This window comes from Protopterus annectens, chromosome 5.part0, assembly GCF_019279795.1.
Source record: "Protopterus annectens isolate FY-2018-M chromosome 5.part0, PAN1.0, whole genome shotgun sequence".
Taxonomy (NCBI): domain Eukaryota; kingdom Metazoa; phylum Chordata; order Ceratodontiformes; family Protopteridae; genus Protopterus; species Protopterus annectens.
In genome coordinates, this window is record NC_056735.1 from 1,530,034,335 (window position 1) to 1,530,053,463 (window position 19,129).

Consider the following 19,129-nt stretch of genomic DNA (forward strand, 5'->3'; position numbering starts at 1 on the left):
CTTCTGTGAAATGTAAATGTCCTACATTGTCAATGACACAGGGGTGTTAGCCTTCTAGGATGGGCCATACACACCTCTAGGGGAGTGCTGGCCATAGGTACACATATGATTGGCAATAACTTAAAATGTAATGTTTTGTGTTAAATCTGCAGACATGTTTTAGGAACAGTTCATCTGATAGCACTTTTAGCATTTCAGTGATGGTTTGTTAACAAAATGTGTCATTTGCCTGTTCTTTTGAAGGTGGGGGAGCAAAGTTGCATTTCTGTTTTGGTAAAAACAAGGATATGTTGCTATTGTTACTCTCCTTGTTTTGGATCGGACCTTGCTTTGTGTTCTTGTACTATATTACAACCACAAAAATTATTTTTGCATATTTGAATATCTTGACTGACTTATGTTTCTCCAGTGGGTAACAGTGAAATGCTACATTTTATTTTTTATCTGGAAACAGAACTTTTAGTTATATGATACTTCTGTGTACTATCCTTCTGTTGTGTTTTTGGGTCACTTAGGACTATGGAATCCAGGCATCCCATCCCCAAAAATCCCCTTTCAGTGACCCAGACAATCAGGTCATTGTGGAAGCTTTTAGGCAACATGGTGCCTTTCTGCTTGAGAGGGCACATGGAGATATGTCACGCTGAATGCAAATTTGGCAGCAGATAATTGTTGATGTCAATGCATTAGATGGTCACAGCAGGACATATGATCAGGTACACCACAGGACCACTGACATGATTTCATCTGCAAGAAGGATAGCAGCTGCAGTGGCCCATGTTTGGATGGGTACTGGAGGTGGGCTTGCTACAGAGCCACTACTAACAGTAAGTGAAGAGTTCCTGTCCATTGTCAGGGTTCCAGACAGCACCCAGGAAAGTGCAGAACAGCATGTCCTTGATATTGATGCTACTGAAACAGGGAGAACAAGTATGCCCCAGAAGGAACTTCCAGATAGGCTTATGCATCTCATTTGTTAAATACTCTGACATACTAAAATATTGACAGCAATATGAAAGTTCTGTTTAACAATAAATTCATTTGGGGGGGGTTGTAGATTGCTACACAACACATTCTGATTGATTACATATGGGCTTAGGTTGGACTTGTCATCCAAATTCTTGTTAATAGTATCATTAATGGACATATAAAGGACAAACAGTTTTAACCCCCCTGTTACTGTTAATTGTGATGATGTTCTCCTTGCCTTTTGCTTAACTTTTCTCAGACCATTATCCATGGGAAGCATAAAATCAACTGCACATGGTAAGCCAAATATTTTTTGTCAGTAGGAATGAGCAGTTCAAAAAGATATATATTTTACCCATATGTGTGATGTGCATGTCAGAACTGTTGTGTGTATTGCTGTACTCTCTGTAACAGTGGGACCAGTGTTAGTTTGTAAGCATGCATTTAACTATAGTAGTGTAGCTATTAATTTCTTTCCTGAGTTTGTTGCTTATTATCACATGTGATCTTGACAGTGGAAGTGTAGGACTCTTACCACCTGATGTCAGAGTATCGTCAGACTCTGATGATGATGTTGGTGAAACAGAGGCGCAGTCGGGGGGGGGGTGCAGAGGTTGACTCTGACACTGAGGTTGACATTCAGCCATCCCCTGTAATTCCATCAGAAACAGTCAGTAGGCCTATGCCAAACCATTCCAGTGAGCCCTCAGATATTGGGCAGTTGTAGGGTATGACTCTCGATCATGGAAGCTTGGTTACTGTGGTTTCAGTGCCCGAAGACTCTGGCTATAGCCAAAGTGTGGGCAAGGTGCCACACAGGACGGTTGTTAGGGGTGTTCAGAGAAGCCTGCTGTCCATCCTCCACCTGATCCAGGTGTGTCTTCCCATGTCACTTGATGTATGTTTAGGGCCATCATGGAGGCACAGGCATGTTCCTATAGGTCCTCCAGAGAAATGTTTGGGGTTGTAGATGTGGCACAGGCTGACATGCTGACATATGTGACTGCTTCTACCATGTTGCCGATTCAGTGGATCGGATGAATGACACATTGGAATGCGTGGTGGCTGCGATGGAATGTCTGCTGGGAGGAGGACTGCATCCTTGTGAGTGTTGGCCAGCCACAACATCTGCTGTTAACTGACGTGGGCATGCTTTATCACACTCCCATAGTGGCGCTACTTTCACTGCTCCATCAGTGGTTGAGGTGTCCACATCCAGATGTGGCAGGCTATGGGGTTGTGGTCCTGGGTGTTCTTGTGAGGGGAACTCATCCTGCAGACATCAGTCACATTCAGGTAGCAGCAGTACATCTGACCATGGTCGTGGATGTGCCAGTGTAATAATGTCTGGCAGAGCCAGTTCTTCTGATCGGGTATGACAACGATGAACTTCCACCTGTACAATGCATGGGTCACACCAGTCCAACATACCAAGATGTAGAGGTAGCACAGAGCTTGGCTGTGTTCATGCAGACACTCACACACAAATTTAGCCTGGAAGACCCATACAGATATACACACAACAGTTGCATGGTTCAGCAGCAAAGCTTAAAGCTAATGTTGTCTCAGTGGCCATATGTTACTTTATCTGAATGTCTGCCTGCTTCTCTTTCTTACTCACACACAGTCATCGACCTTTTGTGTCAGCCTAGGCTTCCTGCCCCCCCCCCCCCCCCACACACACACACACACACACAACACCCTGTACAAGTGATGATAACTCTGTCATAAACCTGTTTTCTATATTCTGTATTCAGGGATACATAACATTTGTGTCTGATGCTCAGGCTGCATAGCTGACTTGGTGCTTTGTATATCTGCATTTGTGATGTTGTTTTGCTAATTATATCTTTGACATATTTTGGTCTTACAAAGTTAGACAGTTGATAGAATCAAACAGTTTTTTGCATCAATATCTTTAATAATCTCCTGAGGGTTGTTAAATTTGAAACTGAAATGTGACTCATTACTTTCTAACTTCTCTCTTTACTGATTTTCCAGTACAAAATTATGATGCTAAACTGAGTATATTCAGTGACCATAACTATTTTTGGGAGGTATGACTGTGTGAAAATTTGATGCCTGAGGCCTGCTACTTGACAGAGAGCACATGTAGTCACATAGGTCTCTGCTGTCACATGTTAAACAAATTTCTGTACAAATCACCCACCTTTTACTATTTTACATTACTAATTAACAACATGCAACAATATGGCATTCATTCATATTATTATACAATATGCTCTAGGTTCAACACTTATCTTGTAAATCCAGCAGTTGCAATAGTTTTAGTTCAGGGCTGAGTCTGTCTGATGCTAGGAGTACACAGCTATTAAATGAGAAGGGAAAGGTTGTGAGCATTGCCATAGCCCATTAGGTGGTGAGTGCACTATGTATTGCCTGTTAGCCAATATGAGTGCATATTGAGCACACCTATGTCTGCCTACACCTACAGCAGCTTTTGGTTCTCCCTCTGACTCCTCACCTGCTTGTGGCTGTGTATATCTTGCCATTTGTGGTGGGATGTGTGCCCCTTCCCCTTGTTAATCCTGCTGAAGCTGATTTCTCAGGATGATGTTGTGTAACATAGCAGAGACAGTGAATATTTCAGTACATGTACATGGGTTGTACAGCAGGGCTCCTCAAGATGTGTATAGACACCACGACTCTAACTTCAGCAGCCTAAACACATGATTTATGATATTTCTGGTTTGAGAGTGTGCCTCATTATAGCATTCTTCAGTGGGTGTGTGTACATTTCTGATGCGTGTAATCAGCCGCAGTTCCAGTGCACAACCTGCATTCTCCAGTAATTGACCCTATGGGATATCCCCCCCCCCCCCGGTGAACATCTAATACATCTGGGAGGTGTGACAGATATGTGAGTCATGGTAACTCCCTGCACAAGTTCAAGATAATTCACTTGGCATAACACATGGCTTGGCAGTTAATAGAGTGGAAGCCCTTTGTATTTATGCAGCGCCTTCCCTGTTCCCCGGGTTGTGTCTTAATTTCTATCTGTGTGCAATCTATGGCACCCAGTACTTCAGGCTGGTGTGCTACAGGGTAGACCTCCAGCATATTTGTGGTCCTGTCCTTAGGAGTATCGGGAAAATACATGTGGTCACTGGTATGTTGGAGCATAGCATTCAAGAATTGATGTAGGATCCCGGATACTGATGCTTGTGGCACCCCCAGTATGCCCCCTGTTGGTCTCTGAAATTATTCCTGTAGCTAAAATTCTAGGTGCTACACATACCTTTGTCTCCACTGGTATGGGTTCTGCTCGATTTGCCTGGGGTCTGATTTGAGGATGACAGAGGTTGCAGAGTTGCTGTCATGTATCTCTATTCACCCTGTAGCACCCTACAATTTCCACATCATGCAGACTGGGATAAGTTAAATGGTGTCTGAAAACTCTTCTCCTTCTTGGCCTTTGGTCTATTAGCAGCAGCAGCCACAGCATAGACTTCAGTCTGTTGTACATGCACATGAATTAAAGCAACTGCATCTCCCAACATTCTTTCTGTGTAGACACCTTTCCATTGCTGTATTCCAGTAGGTTTTGGAATTCACAGGGAAAACCAGCACTGGGTCTATACGGTTGCTTTATAGCTTGTTGAAAAGCTCCTCCATCTTGGATTGGTTGATTAGCATAGAATTCAGCTGCTTATGCTGTAATTGGAATGCCGCAGTTGTTTACCTTGTTTTCACGGCTCTACACGATATGTAGAGCCACTTACTTAATCCAAAACAGTGCGCTACCATGTGCATGCTGTGGCACGATGTGTATACAGTCTAAAAGCACCTTGTAGAGTTGATTGAATCTGGTCTATGTTTTTTTTTTAACAAAACTTAATTCTACCAAATGCTGATGTTTTCAACAGAGATAACTGGGTTGGTGTTGGATGAGAGAGTGTGTGTGAGTGTATATGGGGTTATGATTAGAGTAAGTACTGGGTAAGAGATTAGTTTTAGTGTTATGCATAAGAGTTTGTGTGTGGAAAGTGTGTCTGAATGTGCTATGCTGTGGTACTGCTATGGAATGTTTTTTTTTAATTTACTATTTATTTATTAAGTATTTACATTTGATAACCAGGTAGATGGGCTGTTCTTCAGATGTTTTTCATCCAGGACTTGAACCGATAGGACAACAATTGTAGTAACTGAGGAAAACAGAAAAGTGGAACAAATAGCAAGATATTCAAGAGCTTCTAGGATGATAAACAAATGCCTGTTATAACAAGTTGAAAACATATATCAATTGAAGCAAATTACAAAACAAATATGGATATGTAAATTTTCACAACATTTGGTGTGGAAGATGACAATTGCTGAACAGACCTCACAAACAAATCATGAAACCATTCTGGATATGATCTTTACAACATAGGTGCCGGAAGCTGTTGAAGACTGGGGGGCGGGGGGCAAAGGGTGAGAGGGGCACTTAGTGATCTAAAGAAGGCAATTTGTTATACCTATTTACTACCACAACATAAGTTCACTTGGAGGACCTTTTAAGCTTATCCAATTCCCTTTTGGTGCTTGAATTAACATTTTCTGATTGCTCTTACCTATCCCATGGTTGATAATTGTATATTAGCCCTAGTGAGAATAACTGTGATCATACCATAGATAATTTGAAGGGACCCATGTAAAGGATGTAGCATTTAAGAACTGTCTCTGCCCATTAGTGGCATGAGGTTCTTAGATCCAAGTTGCATTTGAATAAGGACAGATGAATTTTGTTTTATTTTTATGGAGAGTCTGTTCTGGAACAGTGGTAGCCTCTGTGATATATATCCATGTCTCCACAGCATTCAGTTTAGATATCTGGACTGAGTATTTCTGATGCCATTTGACTTGCTGATGTTCAGTAGGTCCCTCTGTATTAGGTCAGAGGATACCTTGTATGCAGGACATGTCACCTCTAAGCACTCTGTAGGATATTGAGTATAGTAATAAATCTTTGAGGTGGCCCATGCAAGACCTATTGTTTAGGATTGTATCCTTTTAGTAAAGTATCTGAAGGTATTCCAATTCTTGCAGGGGGCTGGACAGATACATGCCATGGTGGGCATTATACAAAATGATTGACCTAATGACAGCTTTGTAGAGGGGGACAACAACATCTCTAAATATAGTCACAATCTATTTGTTTATAAGCTGTGCAATATAGAAAGGCTTTCTTATGACTCTGGGCATATGTTGGTCAAAAGTTAGGTCACTGTACACACATGTTTCCAAACGCCAAATAATTGGGTCAGTTCTCAGAGGGCATTGTCTTGATTTTGACACCAGTTATTGTTTGGGACAAACCTTCCTGCATGATAGTTAAGTCATTTAGGGATTCAATAACTGCTCCCATCTTGCCGTCATCTCAAACTTAGCCAGCCAAAGCCCTTTAGTATTTCCTTTTACTTTTGAGATGTATATGCCAAACAGAAAGTCTCAGCACCGAACCCTGGGGGACTCCATTGGTGACTGGTCTCTTCCCCTGTTTTGATCTCCTGCATCCTGTGAGCAAGTTGGCAATCCAGCTAGTGATGCACGTGTTTGCTCCTACATTATTCATCTTTTGTACTACACCTGGGAAGGGGATTGTGTCAAAAGGCTTGGCCAGGTCAAGGTAATGTGGTATGAATTGTTTTACCTTCATCCATTGCTTTGGTAAGAAGAGTAAAACTTAAAATTTGCCCATGATTTTGAACCTTGCACACTTTCCTTTGGGCTGTTTTCAAACACATTTTTAGGGCCATGCATACATGTATGCATTCTTTGATTCACCGTCCTGATTGTATTAAATTATATTATTTGTATAATACAGCACCAGTTGTTAGAATGCGTTTTAAATTTGTAGTTTTGAACAGCCTTCTAGTAAGCAATGAAACAAAATGTATGAACCAATAATGACAAAACTACCCATTTCAGAAAATTTCAACCATAAAAGGCCATTCAAACTTCTGTCATTACAATCCACCAATATCAGTAAATATGCAAAATGTCTGCAGAAGTAAGTCATCTAACTAATTACACATTAAAGGGATATCTAACTAATGAAGAGGTTGCCGCTAGGAAACAACTTTATATTTCATTGTTTCATCTACAAATAAAGTGGCTGTTGCCCTTGAAGAATAAATTGCCTGTGTTACATTAAAAATGATAAGCTAGTAACATTGCAATAGGGCATGGATGGCAAACTGATAACAGATTCATAGTTACTGGGCAACTTCTCCAAAGGAGGACATTCACAGAACTGCAGCATCCACTCCCTTTAAAGTACAAAACAGTACTGTACCAAAAATCCAGCTGCATACTGTGGGAGTAGAACCCTCAGCCTTCTGCATCAAAAGTAAGGCTATTACCTGTTGTGCTACTAGCAATGCAAACTGACTTGGAATAAGCTGCACTAAACTTCTCTTACCCTGAAGCTCTCAGCTACTTGTAATTTTTTTTATTTATTTAACATTTGTTTACTAGAAAATTCCAGCATGGAACAAAGCCAATTTTCAGCAGAGGTGCAGGGAGAAATGCTCCAGATGCATGTCTTTGTAATATGGGAGAAAATCAGAGCACCCAGAGAAAACCCACACAAGCAGCACCCCAGCCAAGAATCAAACCAGAAGGCTTCTGGCTGTGAGGCAACAACACTACCACTATACCATCCACTTGACACAGCCAGATGTCTCAATTTCACAGCAGAAGAAATCTGGAAAAAAGTCAAAATTTATTTGCGGGGGGCAAAGGACCAAAACCAGGGACACATTTTAAATCTTGCTTGTATAATCTGAGAAAGTTGCTAAAATAGTTTTTTTTGTGTTACCATGTGTTTCCAATAAAGATAGGAAGACTGAAGCTTAAAGGGCCATCATTATTTAGGAAATTCTGTTCTCACTGATTTGCCAGAAAACTACAAATTTTAAGAGGAACAGACCAAAAGTATGAGCCAAATGTTCTGTGAAAATCTTATAAACTGAACTCCCTGAATCAAAGAATGCAGGTTGTTGTGTTTAAGATTCAGGGTTTGAGCCTGGGTAATTCTAACCATCAGGTATAAGTTACTGGGACATTTCACACACACACACACACACACACACACACACACACACACACACACACACACACACACACACACACAGACCTTCAAATGGACCTATACACACATACCTTCAAACGGACCTACACACACACCTACCTTCAAACGGACCTACACACACACACACACACACACACACACACACACACACACACACACACACACACATGCACCTACCTTCAAATGGACCTACACACACACACACACACACACACACACACACACACACACACACACACCTACCTTTAAATGGACCTACACACACACACACACACACACACACACACACACACACACACACACACACACACACACACACACACACACACACACAGACCTTCAAATGGACCTATACACACCTACCTTCAAACGGACCTACACACACACCTACCTTCAAACGGACCTACATGCACACACACACACACACACACACACACACACACACACACACACACACACACACACCTACCTTCAAATGGACCTACACACACACATATCTACCTTTAAATGGACCTACACACACACACACACACACACACACACACACACACACACACACATGCACACACACACACCTACCTTCAAAGAGACCTACACACACACACACAAACCTACATTCAAATGGACCTACACAAACACACACACACCTACCTTCAAACAGACCTACACACAAATACTTATCTTCAAACAGACCTAGACCCACACACACCTACCTTCAAACAGACCTAGACACACACACACACACACACACACACACATACACACCTGCCTTCAAACGGACCTACACACACACACACACACACACACACACACACACACCTACCTTCAAACAGACCTACACATATGCCTACCTTCAAATGGACTTACACGCACACATCTGCCTTGAAATGGACCTACACACACACCTACCTTTAAATGGACCTACACACACACCTTCTCATGAAATGGAGCATTTCTTACTGGGCTTAGCAGCAGCAATGATGTGATCCACACATACACACCTTCAAAAGTACATAAATGGACCTGCAGCTTCAATAGTACATAAACTGTCCTGCAGCATCAAAAGTACATAAACGGACCTGATGTGATCCACACACTCACACACACACACACCTTCAAAAGTACATAAATGGACCTGATGTGATCCACACACACACGCACACGCACACGCACACACACACGCACACACACACATTCAAAGGTACATAAACTGACCTGCAATGGTATGATACACATACACCTTCAAAGGTACATAAACGGACCTGCAGTTTCATAAAATGGAGCGTTTCTTACTGGGCTTAGCAGCAGCAATGATGTGATCCACACACACACCTTAAAAAGTACATAAACGGACCCACAGCTTCAAAAGTACATAAACGGAACTGCAGCTTCATAAAATGGAACATTTCTTACAGGACTTAGCACAGCAATGATGTGATCCACGCACTTTTGTTTTAAATTCATGTTAGCGTGCAATGCATGCATGCATGAATCTTCTGTTGGGCGCTCCTTAAAGAAAAACTCTATGGTCTTGCAGCTGTAAAAAATGGGGGCTCCCTCCCTCCCCCTCGCTCTATGGTTCCGGCGCCTTTGCTTTACAATATATGCATGTCGAAAACTGTTTTGGATTATATGAGAGCAGATGGAGAGCGAGAAAGATAACATTTTATTTACACATTATATTATGTTGTTAACAGCAGTTTAGGATTGACTGCATTTACTACGGTAGCCATTATGCCCTTGGCTTAGTTTCCTCACTGTTTGTTGTGATATATTATTAGACTACCATTTTTTTTTGTGACAACAGCTCAATGCTCATTTGAACAAGATCTCATTCAGTATATTTTTGCAGCTGTGTAGTGTGCCTTCTTGTGTGGTTTCAGATGGCAGCCCTTACTGTTGGGACTAAATTAGAGAGGGCTCTTTCACTAGTAGTGATTTTAAATACGGGTCTAACTTGGGGAATGCCTTTATCAGCAATATCTCTTAGGGAATAACCTTGTTCTATGATTTGTAGTTTGCACCTCAGTGGTGGACAGTGTCTTTGACTGGGAGTTTTAAAAATCAGATATGAAAAAGGAAAGTTTGCCCTTTCACTGACTGGTATGCATTTACAGTGTTCCAACATAAGTAGATTTTTGGTCAGTGAGGAGAATGAAGCTGCATATTTTATTGATTGCTATTAGTTTTTGAATATTTGTACCAGGGTGGAATGCTTTAAAGGTAGCCTAATATCCAGTCTGGTTTTTAATACATTTTTGTGTAAAGCATTGTGTGTTGTTGGAGTTAACAGATTGGAGATTTTGTAGCAGAGTTTGAGTAGGGGTAAGGGTTTTTAGTAATGGTGTTGCCAATGTGTTTATCGAAGGAAAGTGAGATTCCTAGATGCTTTTGTTTCAAGACTAGTGGGGGAATATTGATATTTAGGTTAGCTATGCAGATGAGATTTTTTTGTAAGCTTTTTCAATGTTCCAAAGATCATTAATGCTGGATTTTATGATGTTAATGAGTCACCTCTTTTAGTGCTTTCATGTGCATACTTTAGTGTAAGTAGTTGATATTTTTGATGAGGGTGTGTAGATTATGATTACATTCTAGGGTGAGGATGCTATCAGTGTACATGATAAGTCAAGGCGTTTGAAGTCTGTGGTGATGTTAATAAAGAAAGAACAGCAGTGATCAAAGAATGGAACCTTGAGGACCCCCTGCATTAAGTATACCTTGAATAAAGAGGAGGGAGTTAGAATATACTTGCAATAATCTATCATACAGTAGCTTTTTATCCATCCATTTCTTTGGTTCCCAAAATTAAATTTACTAAGTTTGAAGCCTAGGAGGTTATTTTATTTATTTATTTGTTTATTTTATTTGACATTTGGTTACCAGGAAGCGTGACTGGGTTGGAAACACATTTTCATCAGAGGTCTGGGAAGAAAAGCTCCAAATACCGAGAAGAAAATAAAAATATTTTTTTTCAATAATGGTACAAACCGTATTCATGAAATGTAAGCAGATAATGCATAAAATGTTACAGTTCACAGTTTCAAATGCCTTAGTCATTTTATGAGAGCCTACCATTTGAGGTGACAGAAAGAATAAATGCCGTTGACTATAAATTAACACAGCCGGAAAAGAAAACAACATATCAACTTTATCACACTAATGTATAAAAGCCATTGGGGGAAGTAGAAAAATTTTTGAAAAGCTTACAAGCAGAAGTTCAGGCAAAGAAAGACCACGAAATCTCACCCCAAAGTGCTGATATAGGAATCCCTGTCAAAGGTACAAAAACAAGACATGAGATAATTTTTATTAAGACAAAAAATAATGTTCTCAGAGATGCCTAAGAGAAATAAATTAATAGGACATAATATAGAGGCAACTCCTGGAATGAAAGACTAAGACCTTATAGAGTACTGGAGTACTAGAAAGAGTTAGTAAGACGAGTTCCAAAATACTCAAATTAGGTGTGATCGGATTCACAGAGTAACTGGAATAGCCCAGGAGTACTAATCCCTAAACCTGATGGGAGTATTATATTATGTTATAATATTAAGAAACTGAGTAATATTTCACAGTACAATAGCCACCCCATACCAGTTTGTAGAGAACCTAGGGAAGGCAAGATTCATCACAACACTAGACTTGATGAAAGGATACTAGTAGATATCACTTCCTCCCTCTGTCAAAATGAAAACTGCTTCTGAAACCACTGATGATCTGCATCAGTGCACAATGTTACATTTTGAAGCCCCAGGCCCTTTCCAGACTCTGATGGATAAAATATTGAGACTCAACTCCAAATAGTATACCTGGATAATGTGTTCATTCAGAAGACTCAGAAGCTCATTTACCTATAGCCCAGGTTGTGTTAGATTCCATAAGACAGGCAAGCTTGACTGTAAATGCAAAGAAGAATAAACTGTGTATGGTGGGCACCATACCTTATAGGAAGATGGGGTGATAATTCCACACTTTCAAAAGGCAGATGCCATAAAAACTTCCTCTGCCTCCTAGAAGGGACAGGTAAAGGCTTTCCTTGAACTAGCTAGGTATTACAGAAATGTTGGGCCTAGTTTTGGAACCATTGCCTTTCCTTTCTTAGATGTTATACAAGAAAAACTGATACAAGTACAATTGTCTCTAGAGGCAGGAACAGAATTTAATGAAAAGAAACTGATCTTTTATTCTGAACCTGTGTTAATAATTGCTGATTTTATCAAAGAGTTGAGCTTATATACCGAGGAATCACAGGTATGTTTTGGGGTGGTGCTATTCCAAAACAGTGTAAGAAACTTCTCTGTGTGGAAGATTTTCGGTCCGTATATCTCTAGTTAATCACTGTATATTAATCAGATCAGACAATAGTAGTAGAAGTAGTAAACTTAAACTCATCTTAAGTCAAAAAAGTAATAAAAAATATATAATTTGAAATATTGTACAGAATTACTAAGTATTTGAAAGTAATCTAAGTAAGGCAGGCAGTCTGTTTCCAGTTGAAAATCCTTTATTAAGAACATATAACACTTCTTACACTGTTTTGTTTTTGGACCCACTATACTTGTTTAGTGGGTTGTTTGAGACTTCGGGAATACCACAGAGATTACTTGTTTTTTTTTTTTTGGGGGGGGGGTGCTATTCCAGTACATTCAAGTTAAGTAGCAGCTGGGTCTATATCAGGACATCGAATGTTAAAAAGAGTGAACGCTCTTACATTGACCCCTAATAACCAAAAGCATAGAATGTCAAATGGCTGGAACAGTGATTTTTTTTTTCCCAGGGAAAAAAATTGCAAGGCCATTGCCGGGACTTTGCCTTTTCCTCCATTGGTATATTTAAGTAGTGTGGGGTGGGGTTTTGTCTGTGGATTTTTTTTTTTGAAACACTGAGACATTGGTTTCGGTTATTAGGAATCAATGTAAGATTTATCACTCTTTTCAACATTCAGCTATGTAATATAGACCCAGTAGCACCCTATGAGCAATGCAGAAAAGAGATACTCAGCTATTCAAAAAAGAAAGTCTTGGAATAAAGTGGACTTTCTATGCCTTGAAATACTATTTGTTAGACAGGGACATCAGCTGGATAACAGATCATGCACTTTTTGCAATAGTTAATTTGATAAACTGATGATAATACCAAGATGCGCCAGTTGGCACTATCCCTGCATCTCTTACAGTATATATTGACTCACACCATCAGCCCAGCCTAGCAAATGTAAATGCTATTTGTTGGCCAGGGTCCACAGTCTGTTGTTAGGATTCTGGTCTTAGGATGGGACGGTGAAAGTGGTAACATGTCGTTTATGGAAAATGTGTACATACCTTTAAATATGAGCTCAGAAAAGTACAGAGTATGGAAATATTCTGACAGGAATTAGATAAATCACAAGGACTTAATTGCCAATGAGTATGGTAATTTGAAACACAAAATTCAGAAAGAAAATTCCTCTCTTGGAGAATCACCTGCAGAATGGAGACAGCCCATTTGGAGGCTAAGCTGTAGAGTATAACATATTGGGTATATCTTGTTGAAGTACCTGCTGTTTTACAGTTTAAAGCTGAGCCTAGGGGAGACCTGCAGCCTTGGATTTTCCTGGAGTTACAAGAAATCCTGTGTCTTAGGGACTGTTTTTGGCAAGTTTCTAAGGTACTGCTTAATTTATTTTCAAATTGCAGGTTTGGAGATTACTGAATAAACCTGAGTTTTTACATGCATCCATACATTCTCCCTGCAGTAGTTTTTTGGAGCTTATTAAATACACATGCGCACACACACACACACACACACACACTCACACGCACGCACGCACGCGCACACACACACACACACACACACACACACACACACACACACACACACATGTGTATGTTGAAATGTTGAAAAATCAACATATCAAATGACAAGTGATTAATCACGAATGATTGAACACCAGAACATGGAACAATCAAAAAGACAAAACAAATCTTTCTTTTTTACAGGGAGGTCGCCCCTGCTGCAACCCACTCCCCCTCCTACCTAAATATATCAACTCCAAGATAGCACTACAGTGGGGAAATGGCAAAATTCCCAATTTACACTGTACTGTAATCTCATGAAGAAAAAAAGCTGATATGTGCAATGGAATCAACTGATTTTCGAACACATATATAGGCATTTTTTTTCCAGCAAAAGTTACATTCAGCCAAAGTAATGTGACCCGTGTACATATACAGAGAGAGAAAGATAAAACACACAGAAAGATATATACCTTATCATTTTTATTTCATAACTACCTGTGGAAGACAAATTATACTTTGTCATCAAGGTATGTGGAAAAAAGTAACATGACAGCAATGAACTCAGACTTGACTATGGTAAGTCTACATGTCTGGAGGGCATGAGCTTGTGTAATACAGTTTTCATTTGGCATGGCTTTCAGTCAGCTGGTGCATGGACAGCAGTCTAGGAGCCATTGACCAGATTTAGTAAATCCCTGATTAACATGGAGGGTGTAACATCACTAGCTCTTAGTCTGTTCTTGATGTATTTTCTTTATTGCAAGTTTCTCAAAAAATCAGTGATACATATACACTATTCTCATCACTAGCTGTCAGATTTTTGATTCTCAGAAAGAAAGCACTTATGTGTATATAGAAATAGATTTCATATAGATCAAAGGCATTTGGTAAACTAAATAAAACTTTTTTTTCCAGGATGTGTACAATGTAGTGTTTTATCTCTGGGACAGTTTCATAACATTTAATAAATGATACTGTTGACAAAGCCTTGACTCAGATTTAAATATCTGTCATTTTCTGGGCAAAAATTCCTCATGTCTTGCCATGGAAGGAGATTTATCCCTGGACCCACAGGCTTACTATAATCAGCTCTATGGCGTCTGCATGTCAAGCCATAAACAATGCCCGCAGCCATAAAGTCCTCGATTGATGATCATGCATCCTACCATTAAACAGAAGGTAAATGTTCTAGCATTGTAACTAAAAGACATAAAGTATTTCACCTACAGAGAAGTAATTACCTTAGTCAGGTTTCCTTTATGAAACCATTTTTCTAAGAGTCATGCTTTCAGGAAAAACAGATACATAGATTTTTTTCCCTACTTTATATTGGGTGAAGGAATCAGATTCAGCTGGGGTATCCTTATTTTTCCAATGAGCAAAGGCTTAATCAGAGCTGATAATATAGAAACCAAGTCATCCACTAAGATTCCTTCCTTTGAACAGCAGTACAAACATATAAGAACACAACTATTTTTTAAAACCTCTGTATGATGCAAGTGCAACCTTTTAAATCTACTGATTCTTCCTAGTGAAACAATGGAAATATCCCACCAGAATGTCAAAAAAATCCTCTAGCATCTGAGACCTCCCTAATTTGATTGTAATTATTCTGTTTGAACTCATGATTTGCATACATGATTTTAGTATTACTCTGTCAAAATTAAACAGTGCTGCAATTTCTGGGGCTCTTTTATTATTTTTATTTATTTATTTTTTTGTTATTTTTTTTTTTTTTTCACTGAATGGTTTTGGTACTGATGGTGTTTGATTTGATGCATCTAACTGCATATATTTCACTTCTCTATAGCTGAGAAGTACCAACAGTGTATGATATTTATCTTAAACGTATGAACCTTTCTCATTCTGTCTGCCCATGTGGGAAGTTGTTAGCTAATTTACAGTAACATGTTGTTCAGGTCTGGAATTTTCTGCAGAGTTAATGGTTCCAGGTATTTGAAAATAGATGCGCTTTTAACAGTGCCAAACCACTATTTCCCATCTTGGATGTATACTATATACACCCTCTCATGCTTTGACACATTCCAGCCAAATCCGACAGCAGCTTTTGTGGACAGTGACAAATGTATGTATTTGTGGGCTGATATAGAAACTCAGATGAGCAACAGCTGCTAAACACTATATCGTCATTTGTAGGGAAAGATAAACAGCTTTCATGGGATGAGAAGCATTCTTGTACAATCTATGTGTGGAAAGATACACGTTATGTGCCAGACTCTCCCCTTAGAACCATCTTAACATCTTACAATGCTCATCAATGACTGATTTCAGTCATTAAGTGGTTATGTTACCCTACAACTTTGTGTGTGGCCATCTGTCATTATGTTGGGATTATTGAAATCTCAAAATGTTTATTACCAGCCACTTTCTTTTTCCTTGATGAATGAAAGATAATTTGCATACTTTTCAGATGACAACAGTTGCTGGGGCTGCATTTTGAAACCCATCTCATTTGTTGTGGCAAGAGCTTACAACTGCATAATTAATTATGTTTCTGGGAAAAGATGCAAATCACACTGCTGACTAATTCAAAAGCAGAACATTATTATAAATAAGTGATGTGTTGAGTCACCAAGGCTTACTAATAGCTGTAACCTTGAAAAGAAAACCTGTAGATGGCAGCAAATAAATGTGTTATTGATGGTATGAGCTTTAAACGTGTTACTTATTCTCTCCAATTTACCTGTTAGCAGGAACATACCTAGACACTGATGCCTGTAGGGTTCTTACTGAAATATACAGTCTTTGCTTTTAAATATCCATATATATTTCCCAAGGGTCTAAATAAAACAGAGTGATGTCTTTAGGAACTTCTGGAAATATATAAGTATACATTTACATGGAAACTGAAGTATATAATCCTTAAGATTATTTGCTTTAAAGGGTGATGCAATATATTTGTTTTGTATCTGTTGTTGAAAGCCAAGTTAACGACTATAGATCACATCCATTGCTGTCATACTTATGATCTTCCTTCAAAACCATATGAAATGCCTTGTCCCCAGCAGATAAAGGGTGCCTGTGTGTTGAGTTATATTTTAAAAATACAGTTGCAAGAACTACCTTCTTTTTCTTAATTTTGAAAGCAAGACGTTTTTAATATTTTTGTCAGAGAAAGGTGATCAGTGGCAACAATTTATGTCTCCCTAACTGCTTAGAGCGCAAATGATTATTATTATTGTTGTTGTTGTTTTTAATGTCAAGAGAACTTTTCAATGTGATCCAACACACAGTTTAGAAGAGGTATATTTCTGCTTCAGACTCATCATGGCTTGATGTAATACAGACTTCTTTATAGGCACATGTAACCTTTTAAAAAGTTAAATAGCATTAGTGGACTGTATATATACTGTTTTAATATTATCCTACACCTGCTACTTTTGTAGATATACAAAAAACACTAAGGTGATGTTTAATATTGATACAGGAAAAGAATCACAATCAAACTTAAAAACTACATAAGCCCTTCCTTGAGAGTAAACACATTATTCTGGCAGAAGTGTTACTATGAGTCTTCAAACAACTGATAAAAAAAACAGAATAAATGAACAATCAGGTGACCAAAACTCTTAAACAGAAACAAGCCATGTGTAATGAAAATGAAGCCTAGGTTAGTTAGGGCTAGAAAAGGCTTTTACTTTTAAAAGACAAAAAACGACAGCTAATGTGTATATGTGTGTGTGTGTGTGTGTGTGTGTGTGTGTGTGTGTGTGTGTGTGTGTGTGTGTGTGTGTGTATCTCTACAAGTAGTGGAGTGTGAAGTAGATGAGGTTGCCACTGTTTGATCACAAACGGATGAATAATCACTTATCAGTTGTTCTCAACAAAGGGAGTCCTTGCCAGCGTTGTTTCTACTACAACTTTAGCAGTGTTTCAGGCTTTGTTTCTGAGGTTTCTCTTTTTGCATAGTGGTGTGAGCACTGTGTGTGTGTGTGTGTGTGTGTGTGTGTGTGTGTGTGTGTGTGTGTGTGTGAGCGTATTTCCTACAGATCAACACTATTTGGTCGACATAAGCAAGTGCTTAACAAGGGTGTGAGATCAACAGTTCTTGAGTAGGGGCATATTTCCTTTCTCCGGGGATTGTACGACCTTGGAGTTAGTATATATAATGTAAATAGCAGGCAGTTTGGATGGATCTGCAAAAAACACTTGCTGTTGGTTTAGTTCTCTCTAGGGTAATCACTGCAGCATGTGCAGAATGTGTCAATATTAGTGACTTTGACATTGTAACGTCAATCTACAGGGCATTGGGTCACTTTCTCACTACAGTGCTCTACACACACACACACACACACACACACACACATATATATATATATATATATATATATATAGAGAGAGAGAGAGAGAGACACATGCATACAATATGCAGATGACTCCACGCTGATATGCTCAGCCACCTCCACTTCTGAACTTCAATCTCTTACCCAACAAGTATTTAACACAGTTGAGCAATGGTTCACACATAGATGCCTTCTCCTAAACCCCAGTAAGACTAAACTCCTCCTCTTGTCTCCCACCAATAAGTCCTCTCCTCTTGATTTCTCAGTTATCTCTACCAATAAAACTATTATATCCCCTTATCCAACCACCAAACTATTGGGTATCACCATTGACAACAATCTGAACTTTGATATCCATATTAACAATACTATAAAAACTGTCAACAAAAAACTTGGCTCTCTCTATAGGGTAAAATCCTTCCTCTTACCTTCAGCTAAAACCACTATAGCACACACTCATCTAATCTCTTCACTTCTTTATGCCTCACCCATTTTTACTAATCTATCTAAAAATAATCTTAGCAAATTGGAAATGTCTTACAATAACATTGCCAGATTTGCTACATGCAACCCATTTAGAACCCACCATTGCATTAATTTAAAGCAGCTGGGATGGCTTGAACTACAAAATCTGATTAAATTCCATCAACTATCTATAGCCCACAACACTTTTTACAAACCATCCAAAAATCCTATTCTATCCACACTCATCATTCCCTATAAAAACCTGAAATCCTTAAGGACTTCTCAGAGACTTCTAGTACATACCACTAAACCAAACAAACAGGCTGGTGACTCCCTCTTTCCTAATATTGTTGGAAAAGCCTGGAATCTCCTCCCCAGTGAACTCTCCTCACTTCCCTCAGTATCATGCTTTAAAAACAAATTGAAAGTGTTCCTCAGAACACAGTGGTTATACCCCTGTACTAACCCTGACTAGATATGAACTCTCCACACTTCCCTCAGTATCATGCTTCAAA